Raw genomic sequence first — 12934 nt, forward strand, 5'->3', positions numbered from 1 at the left:
TCTGTCCAAGAGATCTTTACTTGATTTTATTCAATTAATCGTCGATGTGGTTGGCATTTTCCTTCCCAATCCCCATTGCTTCTCATAGCCGGCAGAGCCTTGGCACATGAAATCGAGGGATTGCGTAGACACACATGATTTTCCAATCCAAGATTCTAAGACCTCCAGGCTTGTTTACGCTTTATTTAGTTTATACGCAGACATTAACATACCTTCCGACTTCGAGGAGGAGAAGGAGCTGGGTGGGATAAAGGGAGGGAGGGGGGCGTTGAAAGGTGACCTTCCTTTAACGAAAAAAAAAACGTGAAGATTTAAGACTTAAGGTACATGAAAATCAACAGCTTCAATTACCCTTAGGAGATTGAGTTGTTTCTCGTTTCAAACGGATTACGTTAGAAACCACATACAATTTTTAAAATCCTCTTGGTAAGACACGTCTAAGAAATTAGATATGGAGCCTTGGATTCCTTAAATCGAAAGTGAAGCCCGAAGCGATACTTCAGAATATCAGCCAATACAATGGTATACATCAGGTAGAACCATATCATATAAAATAACCGCAACGGGTTTATCCAGCGATTTTAAGGTAGGCATATTCTATTCATTATTTACTGGAAAAGTAAAGGTACTTGAATTTTGCGCCACAAGGTACTAAATCTCTGAAGAAACAACTTGAAGCTTCAGTTAATTCCGATCTCGCAGCTACACATCAAATGTTTAACACTGAATAGAGACTTCAATTTCTATACGCTTATACTTGCTGTGGACAGAGACTTCCTCATGTCTCGCTAAACGTGTTTCCCCGTGGAATTTAGCGTGTAACGTGACGCGTTTGTTTTATTGCGCAAGGATACTGGGAACTAGTTAAAAATAATCCAACATGGCGAAGTGACTGTAGAGAGTAATGTTTAGTATGACCTGCCTATTTGAGACATAACAAAAGGAAAGACGGTAAATTAAACAGTGTTTACCTTACGGTGCATGTTGGCTATTCTTTGACGGAATTTGGAGGAAAAAGGGCGTATCTCAGTGGCTTCCAAACCATGGATTGGTGACCATATGTGACATCCGTGGCAATTGTGAGAGGTAAGGATTTAACCTTAAAACTACTTGATGGACTTGTTGTCTCGATGAATTACTTCTTCCTGTTAATTAAAGTTACAAAGCAAGTTTGTAATCTGATGGAATTTTGGATAGTGAGTTCTGATATGGTGTAAGCTCAGTTCTCAGTGTTTTGCGGGAAATTCAAATTTCATATATCGAGCACGTGCACATTTTATCGTTTTCAATTATATTGTGCAAGACACTATGAGAGCTGAGTTTGCGGCTGGAAACTAAAATAGTTGAAGTTACTCGAAGATTTTTCTGTTTTCTGAGAAAGGTGTCAAAAAGTACTTAAAAGGTGTTGTTTTAAAAGTACATTTTTTTGGCCACCGCTTCTTAATTCTGTTTACCGTATTTCTACGGAAAAGCGCTTAGGCGCGGTGAAATAAGTGCCCTCTCCCAAAGAACTACCCACCCCCAAGGCGATGATGTCAAACAAGCACCCCTCTCAAACACTTAAGCGCAGTGAAATAAGTGCCCTCTCCCAAAGAAGTACCCACCCCCAAGGCGATGATGTCAGACAAGCACCCCTCTCAAACATGCACCCCCCTCAAATAAGAGCCCCCTTTCCTCTCTCGCTTTCTTAAATAGTAGGAATGTAAGGAAAACTTGTTCCACTGTCACTTTGTTTATGAACTTTTAAGCTTCAACTACAGGGGAATCAGTACAGGTTAATAATTGTTTAATATGTTTCTCCCTCAATTAAGCACCCTCCTTCTAATAAGTGCCCCTCCTTTAGGTGAAAATTTCAAATAAGCATCTGAATGATATTTCAGAGCTCAAGTTTTGACTATATATGATTCAGTTTTTTAAGTGTGTAATTCAAAGATTTTCTTTGTTTAGAATTTTTATCATCTGTTTTATTTTTATCTTTTTATTGAATTTGTAATGATATTTTGAAACAAAAGAAATTAAAATACATATTGAATAGAGATATTTAAACTTGGAAAATAAGAAAGAAAAGCATATTTCTTATCTTTTATTCATCCCAGTGACATAATTATTTAAATTTTGTGAGTGTGCTTCTAATGAATATTTTATGACATTAAATAACCCGTTGACTTTCTTGAGTGACCAAGAAATAGTTTCTCCTCTGGGTATCAATACAATATCAAGCAGACGAGTGATGAGAAGAAAGAAAATTAAAATTATTAGTTAATCCAGTGCCAAATTCTCCAAACTGACACCATAAGAATTGTTTGGCAGGCAGTAAGGAGTATTTGTGATGAGATCTTGGAAGTCAAAGGATTGATAGTGGGCCTATTCATTTATTTAGTATTATTTTAAGGGAATTTCTAGGAATAATGTATAGTTCAAGAGAATATCCAAACCCTTGTGAAAGTAACTGTAAATTCCAGAGGGTTTGGGAGGTCAAAGACACAGGAAAATACTGAGGGCCTTGCATGTTCCCTCTCTACTTTGACCTCTGCTCTTCTTTTTTTCTTTATCCAAGCTTTGGATTATGCACTTCTGAGGTTTTATGGATATCTTGTTTCATCAAACTGTGAAAAAATGACGTAACCTTGGTAAGCTATGGTGGCCCATTGTTATCATGGCATAATAAAAAAATAAAAGTAGTAAGCTATTAATTTGTTTGAGTCAAGATAATTTATGGAGAAGCAAACCTTAAGTTTTTGGCCTCCAAAGAAATTATTAGTTTTCACACCTCATTAAAGGGTGTTTTGGTACTGTTATGCTGTCTGCCAATGAAAGACAACATTGAAACAGAAACACCTTGATTGAAATTTGCAGAAAAGGTCATCTCCCAGAGAAAATGTATCAGTTGAACAAAGTCAGAAAAATTAATTGAGAGAGGCAAAGAGCAAGGTCAGACTTTTTGACTTCATCAAAATCTTCTGCCTATAATTTCTTTGGTCAGGCTTTCTCTTAGACCTTCTCTATGACCATTTCATGAAGACTTTTATTTCTCAATGTTTTGGGAAATATGACAAACTCACTTCTTTTGTGCTGTGCAACAGGAGATTTAAACAAAACATGCAAATTTAGATTCCAGACAAAACTTGTTGAAAAAAGTCAACTCTCTGCTGGGGACTTTTGGAATATTACACCTTTCACTCTTTGGTACCAGTTACCCAATGACACTCTATCAGCCATATTTTGCATTCTTTTTAAGATTTTGTATGTTTTCTTTTAACAAATTAATCTTAGATTATTTCTCTAACTAAACAGCAAAAAAAAAAGATGAAATTTTGACTGGACTTTTTGACAGAAACCTTCATATCGTAATGAGAAATTGCTTTTGGGTCACTCCTGGCTTTTGTGGCTGGTGGTTTTGTATACTGTTTTAAAAGATAGGTGGCAAAAAATCAAGTGGGAATATTTGACCAATTATTGAAAGTTGGCAGCTTCTCATATAATTAGATGCCATCCTCTTTGATACCTTCAAAGTAAAATAATTTTTGTGTCTGTATTCTGAGAGATGTTAAGCAATGACCAATCACTTTGTAAGTTGCATTGCATTGCATCATGCTTAATGAACATGTACAGTAACAGAGTAATAGACTATTATGACATTACTAAGTCAGTATACATTGTATTTGTGTGACTTTATACACTCATTGGTTACTTTTAATTCAACCGATAGATTGTGGATAGAGACATGCATTATATGCGAGCAAGACTTGGTGCAGTGTCAGCTTTGATATGTAGCTGTTAGACATTGCATTACGTATTACTGATTCCTGTGATCCATGGTCGGTGCATGGTCTGTCAATAATCCTCAGTTTGTGGCCTGTGAACAAGTATTCATGGACAGTGGGAAAGGTGGATAGGCCTTGGTTGATGGCCTGTGGTACATAGTGTGTGAACAAGCTTCAGTTGGCAGCCTGTGAACAAGCCTTGGTTGGTAGCCTGTGGACAAGCCTTGGTTGGTAGCCTGTGGACAAGCCTTGGTTGGAAGCCTGTGGACTAGCCTTGGTTGGTAACTTGTGGACCAGCCTTGGTTGGTAGCCTGTGGACAAGCCTTGGTTGGTAGCCTACAGACAAGCCTTGGTTGGTAGCCCGTGGACAAGTCTTGATTGATAGCTTGTGGACAAACCTTAGTTGGTAGTCTGTGGACGTCCTAATTGGTAGCCTATGGACAAGTCTTGGTTGTTGGTAGCCTGTGGACAAGCCTTGGTTAGTAGCTTGTGAACAAGCCTTGATTGGTAGCCTGTGAACAAGCCTTGGTTGGTAGCCTATGAACAAGCCTTGGTTGGTAGCCTATGAACAAGCCTTGGTTGGTAGCCTGTGGATAAGCCTTGTTTGGAAGCCTGCAGACAAGCCTTGGTTGGTAGCCTGTGGACAAGCCTTGATTGGTAGCCTGCAGACAAGCCTTGGTTAGTAGCCTGTAGACAAGCCCTGGAACAAAGGCCTTGGATAATTTCCTATGGACAATGGGAATCCTGGATTGTGGATTAGAGTGGTTACTGGATTAGGCTGGATAACAAAGTGGTGAACCAGGGAGTTGACAGCTATAGATACAATGCAACAGGTAGAATTTAAATCAAATATGTCTGCTAGATTCACCTGTCCTTTGAGATCAAACAAAACACACACCTAATTGCAGTCAAGCAAGCTCTTCTACAAATGTGAATTCTCATGCACCCATGCATGTAACTAACATAGCTTATTAATCTTTTAAACCCTAAGAGCGACCTGCATGTAATTTCCCCTTACAGTAATACTACTGGATCATTCATTAAGATCATGAGAATAAAGGAAATGATCACCAACCTTAGAAGTTTTGATTTTTTAACAAATTCTCCTGGTCAGTACCCATTTGTCAGGGTGTTAAGCTTCTCTTCATGGATTGGCAATTTTCCAAGCTTCCTTACCAACCCCTTTCATACTCCAGGATTACTGTAGAGAAATGTATTGAAAGAGGACATACAGTAACTTTTCAGTGAATACAGCACATTGAGCATGGAACCAGAACTTCTTTATCAGAAATCCAGAATGCTAAGCTCTGGGTCACAGAGTACCCTGCATATTGTATTTACCTGATTAAATACTGTGGTATTTAGTAGATATCTAGTGTTCCTGATGCAGCATTTATTCTGGGCTACATTTTCTTTGCATTGGAATTTTACTCAACTCAGTTGGCAAAGAGATGTGCAGTAATGTGATCATTTTGTAGTTTTGGCGCTTCAAAATCACATTTATTTTCCACTCATTTTCATTTAGAAAACCTTTTAGTCAAAACAGAGTTACTGATCTTACACATCAGTTCCTTAAGCTTAAGAATTTGATGAAGATTTTTTTATTTTTGTTTTTGGTTGTTGGATACAAGAGAGATTATGGGCCGGTGAATTAATTTATTGTGCCTCCATGACTATGGGCTGTTTTGTATCCAGTGAATTCTTATGGTCAATTGGCTTCATCTGGTTTAGATCTCTGTTGAAACCTTCTGAAAGTCATGTTTAAGCCTTTGTTTTTGTTGTGTGGAGTTAATCTGCTGATTTCTGGAACAAAATGTCTGGTTTTCAGTGCTGGCAGGGATCAATATGTTAATGATTCTTGACCCTCAAAGTAATGAGAAATTGTGGTGAATAAGTGTCCCATCCAAGAAGAGTTGCAATAATCTCAGTTGCTTCATGTTAAAGAAAGTAGAATAGGCACCAGTAGAGTGGGGCTCTTGGCTTGTTTACAATTAATCATTTTATTTAAAAAAAGAAAAGATAGAGAGCAGCAACTATTATTAATATGGATAGAATTATCTTTGAATGGAATATTAATCATATTGTTCTGATATTTGTATCATAGATCTGCCAAATGAAAGCATCACAACTGGACAGCACAATACTGTCAAGAACATGGACCCATCTTGGTAGAGGAACCCTGACAATTCACCCTGGAAGCAAGTACAAGATTAGTTATCATTTCCTTAAATGCTAGATTTATTTCAGGCCCAGCCCGGGAGGTCATTGAATGGGGGTGCAGCTGGCCCGGGGTTTTCCTCCTAGGAGCAAGTGGATGTACTGGGAGGTTTTTCACCCAGCTGTTGTTCCACCACCCCCATTCATTAAGCTCTTTTTGGTCTAGTTCATATTAATGGGGAAGTGTGTGTGCCACAGTTATTCAAACAAGTGCGTTTAGGGTCTCAGGTTCCAGGGCTTAGGTTTTTGGGTCTCAGTTTTCATTGAATGTCAGGTCTTAGAGCCTAGGTTTCTAGGTCATAGAATTTTTGGGTCCTGGGTTTTTTTGGTGGTAAGTTTTTGGGTCTTAGGTTATTTTAGGTTTGGGTTTAATGGACCTAGACTTTTATTGAATGTCCACTCTTAGAGCTTGGGTTCTGGGTCATAGGATTTTCAGGTTCTGGGTTTTTCAGGTCTTGGTAAGTTTTTGGTTCTTAGGTTTCTTGGGGTTAAGGTTTAATGGGCTTAGGTCTGGGTCTCCCTTTTTATTGAATCTCTCTGGTCTTTTAGCTTAGTCTCTCTGGGTTGTGGGATATTTGGGTCCTGGGTTTTTGGGGTGGTGGGTTTTTTGAGTCTTAGATCTCTTTGGATTCAGGTTCAATGGGCTTAAGTTTATCGGTCTTTTTTTATATATCTCCAGTCTTTTAGCTCAGTAGATTTCTGTCTCACTGGATTTTCTGGTCTCAAGTTATTTAGTCATAAATATTTTCAGTCTTACATTTTTCAGGTTTCTGATCAATTGGGGTTCCTAGAGGTTTTGGCTCTAAAGTTTTAAGGGTTTGAGGTTCATGAGACTCTGGCTTTTTGGTTCTGGGTTTCTGTGGTCTTGGGCTTTTCAGCCCTTTGGTATTTATGGGTCTTTAGGGTCAGGCTTTTTGGGTCTTAGGATTTTTCAGTCTTCAGTCCCGAAGGTTCTAAGGTCTTTTGGGTCAGGCATTTTGGGTCTTAGGATTTTTCAGTCTTCAGTCCCTTAGGTTCTAAGGTCTTTAGGGTCAGGCTTTTTGGGTCTTAGGATTTTTCAGTCTCCAGTCCCTAAGGTTCTAAGGTCTTTTGGGTCAGGCTTTTTGGGTCTTAGGATTTTTCAGTCTTCATTCCCTAAGGTTCTAAGGTCTTTAGGGTCAGGCTTTTTGGGTCTTAGGATTTTTAAGTCTTCAGTCCCTAAGGTTCTAAGGTCTTTTGGGTCAGGCTTTTTGGGTCTTAGGATTTTTCAGTCTTCAGTCCCTAAGGTTCTAAGGTCTTTTGGGTCAGGCTTTTTGATATCTTTTTTTTTCATGCTTCAGTCTCTGGTATCTTAGGCTTTTCAGCCTTGGCATTTCAGGGTCCAAGGTCTTTTAGGTCCAGCTTTTTGGGTCTCAGGTCTTTTCAGTCTTAGGATATTTGTTCTTAGGTTTGTGTATTTTAGGTAGTTGGGGTTGTAGATTGAAGGTGTTAGGTTCCTCTTGTCACAGGTTTCCAAGTCTTAGGTTTTCTGAATCCTCTCTGGGGGTGGGATTTCTGGTCCTCACTATTTTTCTAGGTTCTCAGTTTAGGTTTTTGCTCCTTACTGTGGGTCTTTATTATCATAATATGATTTAGAAGACAAACAGGAAGTGAGATAGAACCACTTAGGAATTTCTTTTATGCCTGCATGCCTTAATTTTTGCACTTGTTTGAACAAAGTTTGGGGAGGTTAATGTTAGATTTAGCTGTCTTGATTCCTACTGGGTAGTCTTTGATCAATTTTTTTTCTGTTTAGAGTTTACATGTTATTCTAAGACTGCAACTCATTCAATCTCAGTTTTCTAGGTCTAAGGTATTGTTGAACATCATGATTTATCTACCAAATTTAATTTCATGGTGACTGTCATAGTTGTGTGACACAGATAAAAATTGAGCAAGTGCACATTAAGCTGATAGAGGTGGCAGTTTTCACATTCAAATTGTGGGGGCTAAAGTGTTAAGGCAAGGATTGTCACCTAGAGGAAAAATGTCTCAAGAAAATCTCAATTTTAAATCCAAAAAATCTAAGAGACTATGGCAAGGAGATTTCTCGGTCATTTTCTGGTCCTTTTGGTCTAAGATTTTGTTAAGGTTCAAGTCTCTTAGATATGTGATTTTTTAAGCCCAGGGATCTTTTAGATCTCAGGTTCTTTGGGTGTGAGACTTTTGGGTCTTTAATAGGTTTTGTATCAAAGGTTTTTTTGGGTCTAAGTTTTTTTCTGGTCCTTTTGGTCTAAGATTTTGTTAAGGTTCAAGTCTCTTAGATATGTTGTTTTTTAAGCCCTGGGATCTTTTAGATCTCAGGTTCTTTGGGTGTGAGACTTTTGGGTCTTTAATAGGTTTTGTATCAAAGGTTTTTTTGGGTCTAAATTTTTCCGGTCTAGTTTTAGAGTGTGATTGAAGCTACAATTGGATATTGGTAACCACAGACAAATTATAACTCATAGGCATTTGGAATGGAGAAATTGAATGGAAAATTTCAAATATTTTTTACAAAGCCATTCTGAATGATACGTTTAAATTAAGCTAAAAATAGTTCTAAGACATACCTCGTTGCTCATATGGAGGCTGTCAAAACAATTACTGATTAGTAATGATAGTTAATATTACCAACATCATGCTGACAAAATTGTTTAAAATATATTTCTGGGTCTTAGGTTTCCACACTATAGGTTTTCTTATTCCAAAGTGTATCAGGTTTTTCAGATCTAAGTTTGGTGGGTCATGGTTTTCCTTTCCTTAGGTTTTCCAGTTCTCAAGATTTTTTGGGACCAAGGTGTTCTAAGTTGTGGGTTTTTGGGCCTCAGGTTTCTGAATCTTGGATTTCCTAGTCTAAGGTATATTTTTGGGTCTTTTTGTGGGTCCAGGATCTCCAGGGCTGAGGTTTAACCAGTTTTAAGTCCAGGGTGATAGTATATTCTAGATCTCAGATTTCCATGTCTCAGGTATATTTCTGGTTCTTGGGTTTAAGGGCCATAAGTTTTGAGTGTTAGAGTCCTAGATTTCGGTCTTAAGTTCAGGTTCTTAGATTTCAAAGTCCTTAGCTTATTTCTACCATTTCATATTAATTATAAGGGTTAAAGGTCTCTGGGTCTCAGATTTCTGAGTTTTAGGCTTCACAGTTTTAGGTTTCTGGGTTATAGTGGTCTTTAGGTGTTTCATCCACCTTTTGGGGGGGGGGGGGGAGAAGAGGGTCTTAGACTTCTGCAATTTGAATTTAAGGGTAGTTAAGTTGGTGTTGTAGGAATTAGGGGAAACATGTCATTCTAGGATTTCCCCGCCCAAAGGTTTTCAGAGTTTTATGATGTTTTAAGATTCCTGGTTTTAGATTGGCATGATGTTTTTGGTAATATTACTATATTGAGTACATCAGCAAGCTCATTACCACAAACTACTTTTAGGAGTACTTTTAGTTTGCTTTTCAGTAGTCTACCATTTTTCCCTCTAGGCTGAATATGTGGCTGATGGCTACTCTGTTTAAGCAGATAGCTTATCCACAGTTAAGGTTTCATTTAAATTTATTGCTAAGTTAGATTGAATTTCATTTCATGCAAAGAGCAAATCCTTGATGATTTCACGTAAGTATGACCAGCTATACTATGCAATATAAAGCCTCACTGAAGATATCTTTTCTGCTTAAGGTAAACACAGTAGGCTACATTTCCATTTAATTTAATTTCTTTTTCCTCCTCAACTACTTTCTGGTTTTGCAAGTCATGATATCTTCTAGGGTCTCTTTCAGGACTCTACATTTTTTTCAGAACTTAGTTCTGAAATACATTAGTTTTTCTAAGCTTGGTATTGCAAGCTTAATCAAGTACTTAGGTTCATTTAAATTTCATGCCATGAACTTGTTTCACCAAGAGACAAAGTTTACTTTTAACATCATTATTTTACCTTACTTGTTCATCTACAGTGGTAATGAGCTTGCATGTCTACTTAAGTTTTCAGGATATTATTAATTTCAGATTGCTGGTGGCACACACACTTAGAAGCAAGAACAAAAAAAAATAATTTAGCCAATCACATCCCTGCAGAGTTGTGGAAGCTCTGTCTGCTCTAAGAAATTGTGTTTCTGATATCCTCTGAAATATTCTTACTGAGAAATCCTGTGATGCTTTGTCTGATCCAGAAGTTCAAGCAGGGGACAGTTGAACACTTGGAAGAGTTGACCACTTGCTCTCAAGTAGGGAGGACAGTGTAGAGGAAGGTGAGAGTTTGCTCTTTTGTCTTTGGGGTTTTGCCTAATTTGTCATGGAATCACACCATCAATTTGACACATTTTGGCCTCAGAAGGTGCTTTTTTGCATTCAATGTATCTCTCGAAATGTTCCACAACTAAGGATCATTAAAACAGTTGCGCTGAATTGTAGGAGTCAATTTAGGTGTATTTACATTGGGAGTGCGGATTTTTGCTGGATTTCTCTGGTCTGGCTTGACTGGACTCACACAAATGACATCAAATTGAGCTAATAGTTACTGGGGGTCTCTCTGATGGGTTGATACTGAATCCAGAATCTCTCTTCTTTAGTTTTTCATTTAATTGTAACTTAAATATAACAAAATATTAACCATAGGCATAAACAATTTTTTTAAACCATTTTTTTTTAAATTAAGTAGCATTTTCTCACTATAAAACCATATTACCATAGATACTATTATTTTAGAATCAGCATATTTTTCGCATAATTATACAGCTACTAATAAAAGGTAGGCCAGTTTTCAGGAATAGGAAAAATTTGTTTATTTTTAATAAAAGTAGCATATTTATTAGAGAACATAATGGCATTAGCTTCAAGAAAAATTATCTTTATCGCTATTTCAGGAAAATATTGCCTAACTATAAGCAAAAAAATGATTTTTTCTCACTTAAGGAGAAGTTTTTCATGATTAAATTACTATATTATCTATACTTTAATTTTAGGGGTAGAACAGGATATTATATTGTTTTCATTTAACAGGGTAAGAGCATGATCATAAACACTAGACTTATTCATGAATAGGCAAAACTTAATTACTTTTTGATTAAAGAAGCATTTTTTCATTAGAAAATGTGTTAGTTTTAGGATTTTCCTTATTCCTTAGTGACTAAAACTTATCTAGTTTTCCTTAAAAAAAATAAATGATAAGGGATTGGTGTTAGCATATAAAGATGGGTATTTAGGTTATATTAATATAATTTTACAATATAAATAATTAATAGCCTTCACGTAGCCGTTCGTAGGCTCGTCAAGCAATGGTCCAGTCACAGATAATTTTGTGCCTGGAACATTTTCAGGAATAAGCAAGGATAAAAGGACTTTATCGCCTTAATTAAAAATATCTAACCAAACTAGGGTTTGAAGCCGATGCAAATCGCATAAATAAATAAAACTAGAGGAGCTTTAGGTATTTTCTTCCATCTCGCTAATGTAATCAGTGTTTCCTAGTTTATGCTTAGTTTTTAAACATTTCCTAGGTTTACTATATTTTTTTAGTTTAAGGCTCGTTCAGCTTTGTATGTTGATTGCCTGTTTCAAATCACGGACGTTCTCTGGAGATTTGTTCTTTTATTTTTCTCCTCCAATTATTTCTTTGCATGCACGTATATGATTGAAGATTCAAAAGGAACAATTCTCCGTAATGTCTTGTGATTTAAAAAGGTAAACAAACAAACCAAGCTGAATGTGCATAATTAAATAAAACCTTTCGCAAAATATAATGTACTTAGAATAAAACTAAACCTTTCTAGGAACCCAAGGATAAGAATAGCACCGAATTATTTTCATTTTAATCAGAGAGAGCTTCTGGTATGGGTATCTTCCCTAACGAGAGACATTTAGCGACTTGTGCTCTTTGGTGACATTTGAGTGATAAAGTCAAACCGGACTAGTGCGATTCAGTATCTTTCCTTGCTTTCAGTGTCGATGCACTGAAAATTAGTCACCGCAAGTTAGCGCTTCGGTTTTTTTGTCCAGGTTGAGAACATTTCTAACTCAATTAGGTTTTTTACTACTAAATTTATGGCGCGATTGCGAGCTAAAATTGCCTATATTGCCGCCGAGGCAAATCACTTTAGCTTTCGATACATTGACTTGCAAATCAGCTCCTTTAATCAAATTCAATTTGGATTTTTTTTTTTTCCAAATCATTAATTCCAAATTGAAAAGGTGTGATATTGTGACAAATTAGAAGACCCTGGAGGCATTGGGAGCAAACTCTCACTTTCCTTTACCCTGTCCCCCCTACTTAGGAGCAAGTGGTCAACTCTTCTAAGTGTTCAACTGTCTCAGGCTTGTACTAAGGGATCAGATAAAACTGAACGGAATTTTAAAGTTGGAATAATTAAAGAGGACTAAAGAAACATTACCAACTATGAGCAGCAGAGTGGAAGCAACTCTTGCAGGGATAAGATTGGCTATATTATTATTATTTTTTTTTTCTTAATAAAATAATGGACAAAACAGACAATTTTATTAATAAAATATTGTTATCTTCACTCATGTGTTGCTTTACTTTGCAATCCAACCGTTAAAAGCGAACCAGATAAACTCCTAATAATAAGCCAAGTTTTGCAAAGACAACAATATTGTTACGGAAATACGTTTCCCAAATAGTTTCTCAATGCGTTTGGCTTTATTTCTTCTCTCTCAAAACGTACCGCGAATCCTTGTTTTTTTTTTTTAAGGTAGTAAAAGCTTAGAAGAATATTATTCACCAAATTAATTTTTTAAGCAGCCCTTTTTCAAGTCGTCACGCAAAGAGACGCGTGACCTTATCTTCTATTATCATGATTTTTTTCAACGAATGTAAACAAAAGCGCTCAATTTTCTTTGAATTGTGATTCAGTATTTCGTACAATGAGATAGAAGCAAACTATATACTAAAACCAAACGCACTATGAGAACACCTGCTGACGTATTTGCGTAACGTAACAAAAAATTTTTGTAACGCAA

At 36.8% G+C, this 12934-nt stretch overlaps 1 long non-coding RNA gene across 1 annotated transcript; it reads left to right on the plus strand.

Moving 5' to 3' along the window:
• Nucleotides 1–279: 279 nt before the first annotated feature.
• Nucleotides 280–12477, plus strand: LOC149037046 (uncharacterized). The gene is made up of 3 exons (XR_016181042.1): nucleotides 280–1086; nucleotides 3710–4597; nucleotides 5869–12477. It is a non-coding gene; the product is annotated as an uncharacterized LOC149037046 (long non-coding RNA).
• The last annotated feature ends 457 nt before the right edge of the window (nucleotides 12478–12934 follow it).

Source organism: Pocillopora damicornis, chromosome 11 (assembly GCF_964200805.1).
Source record: "Pocillopora damicornis chromosome 11, jaPocDami1.2, whole genome shotgun sequence".
Classification (NCBI taxonomy): domain Eukaryota; kingdom Metazoa; phylum Cnidaria; class Anthozoa; order Scleractinia; family Pocilloporidae; genus Pocillopora; species Pocillopora damicornis.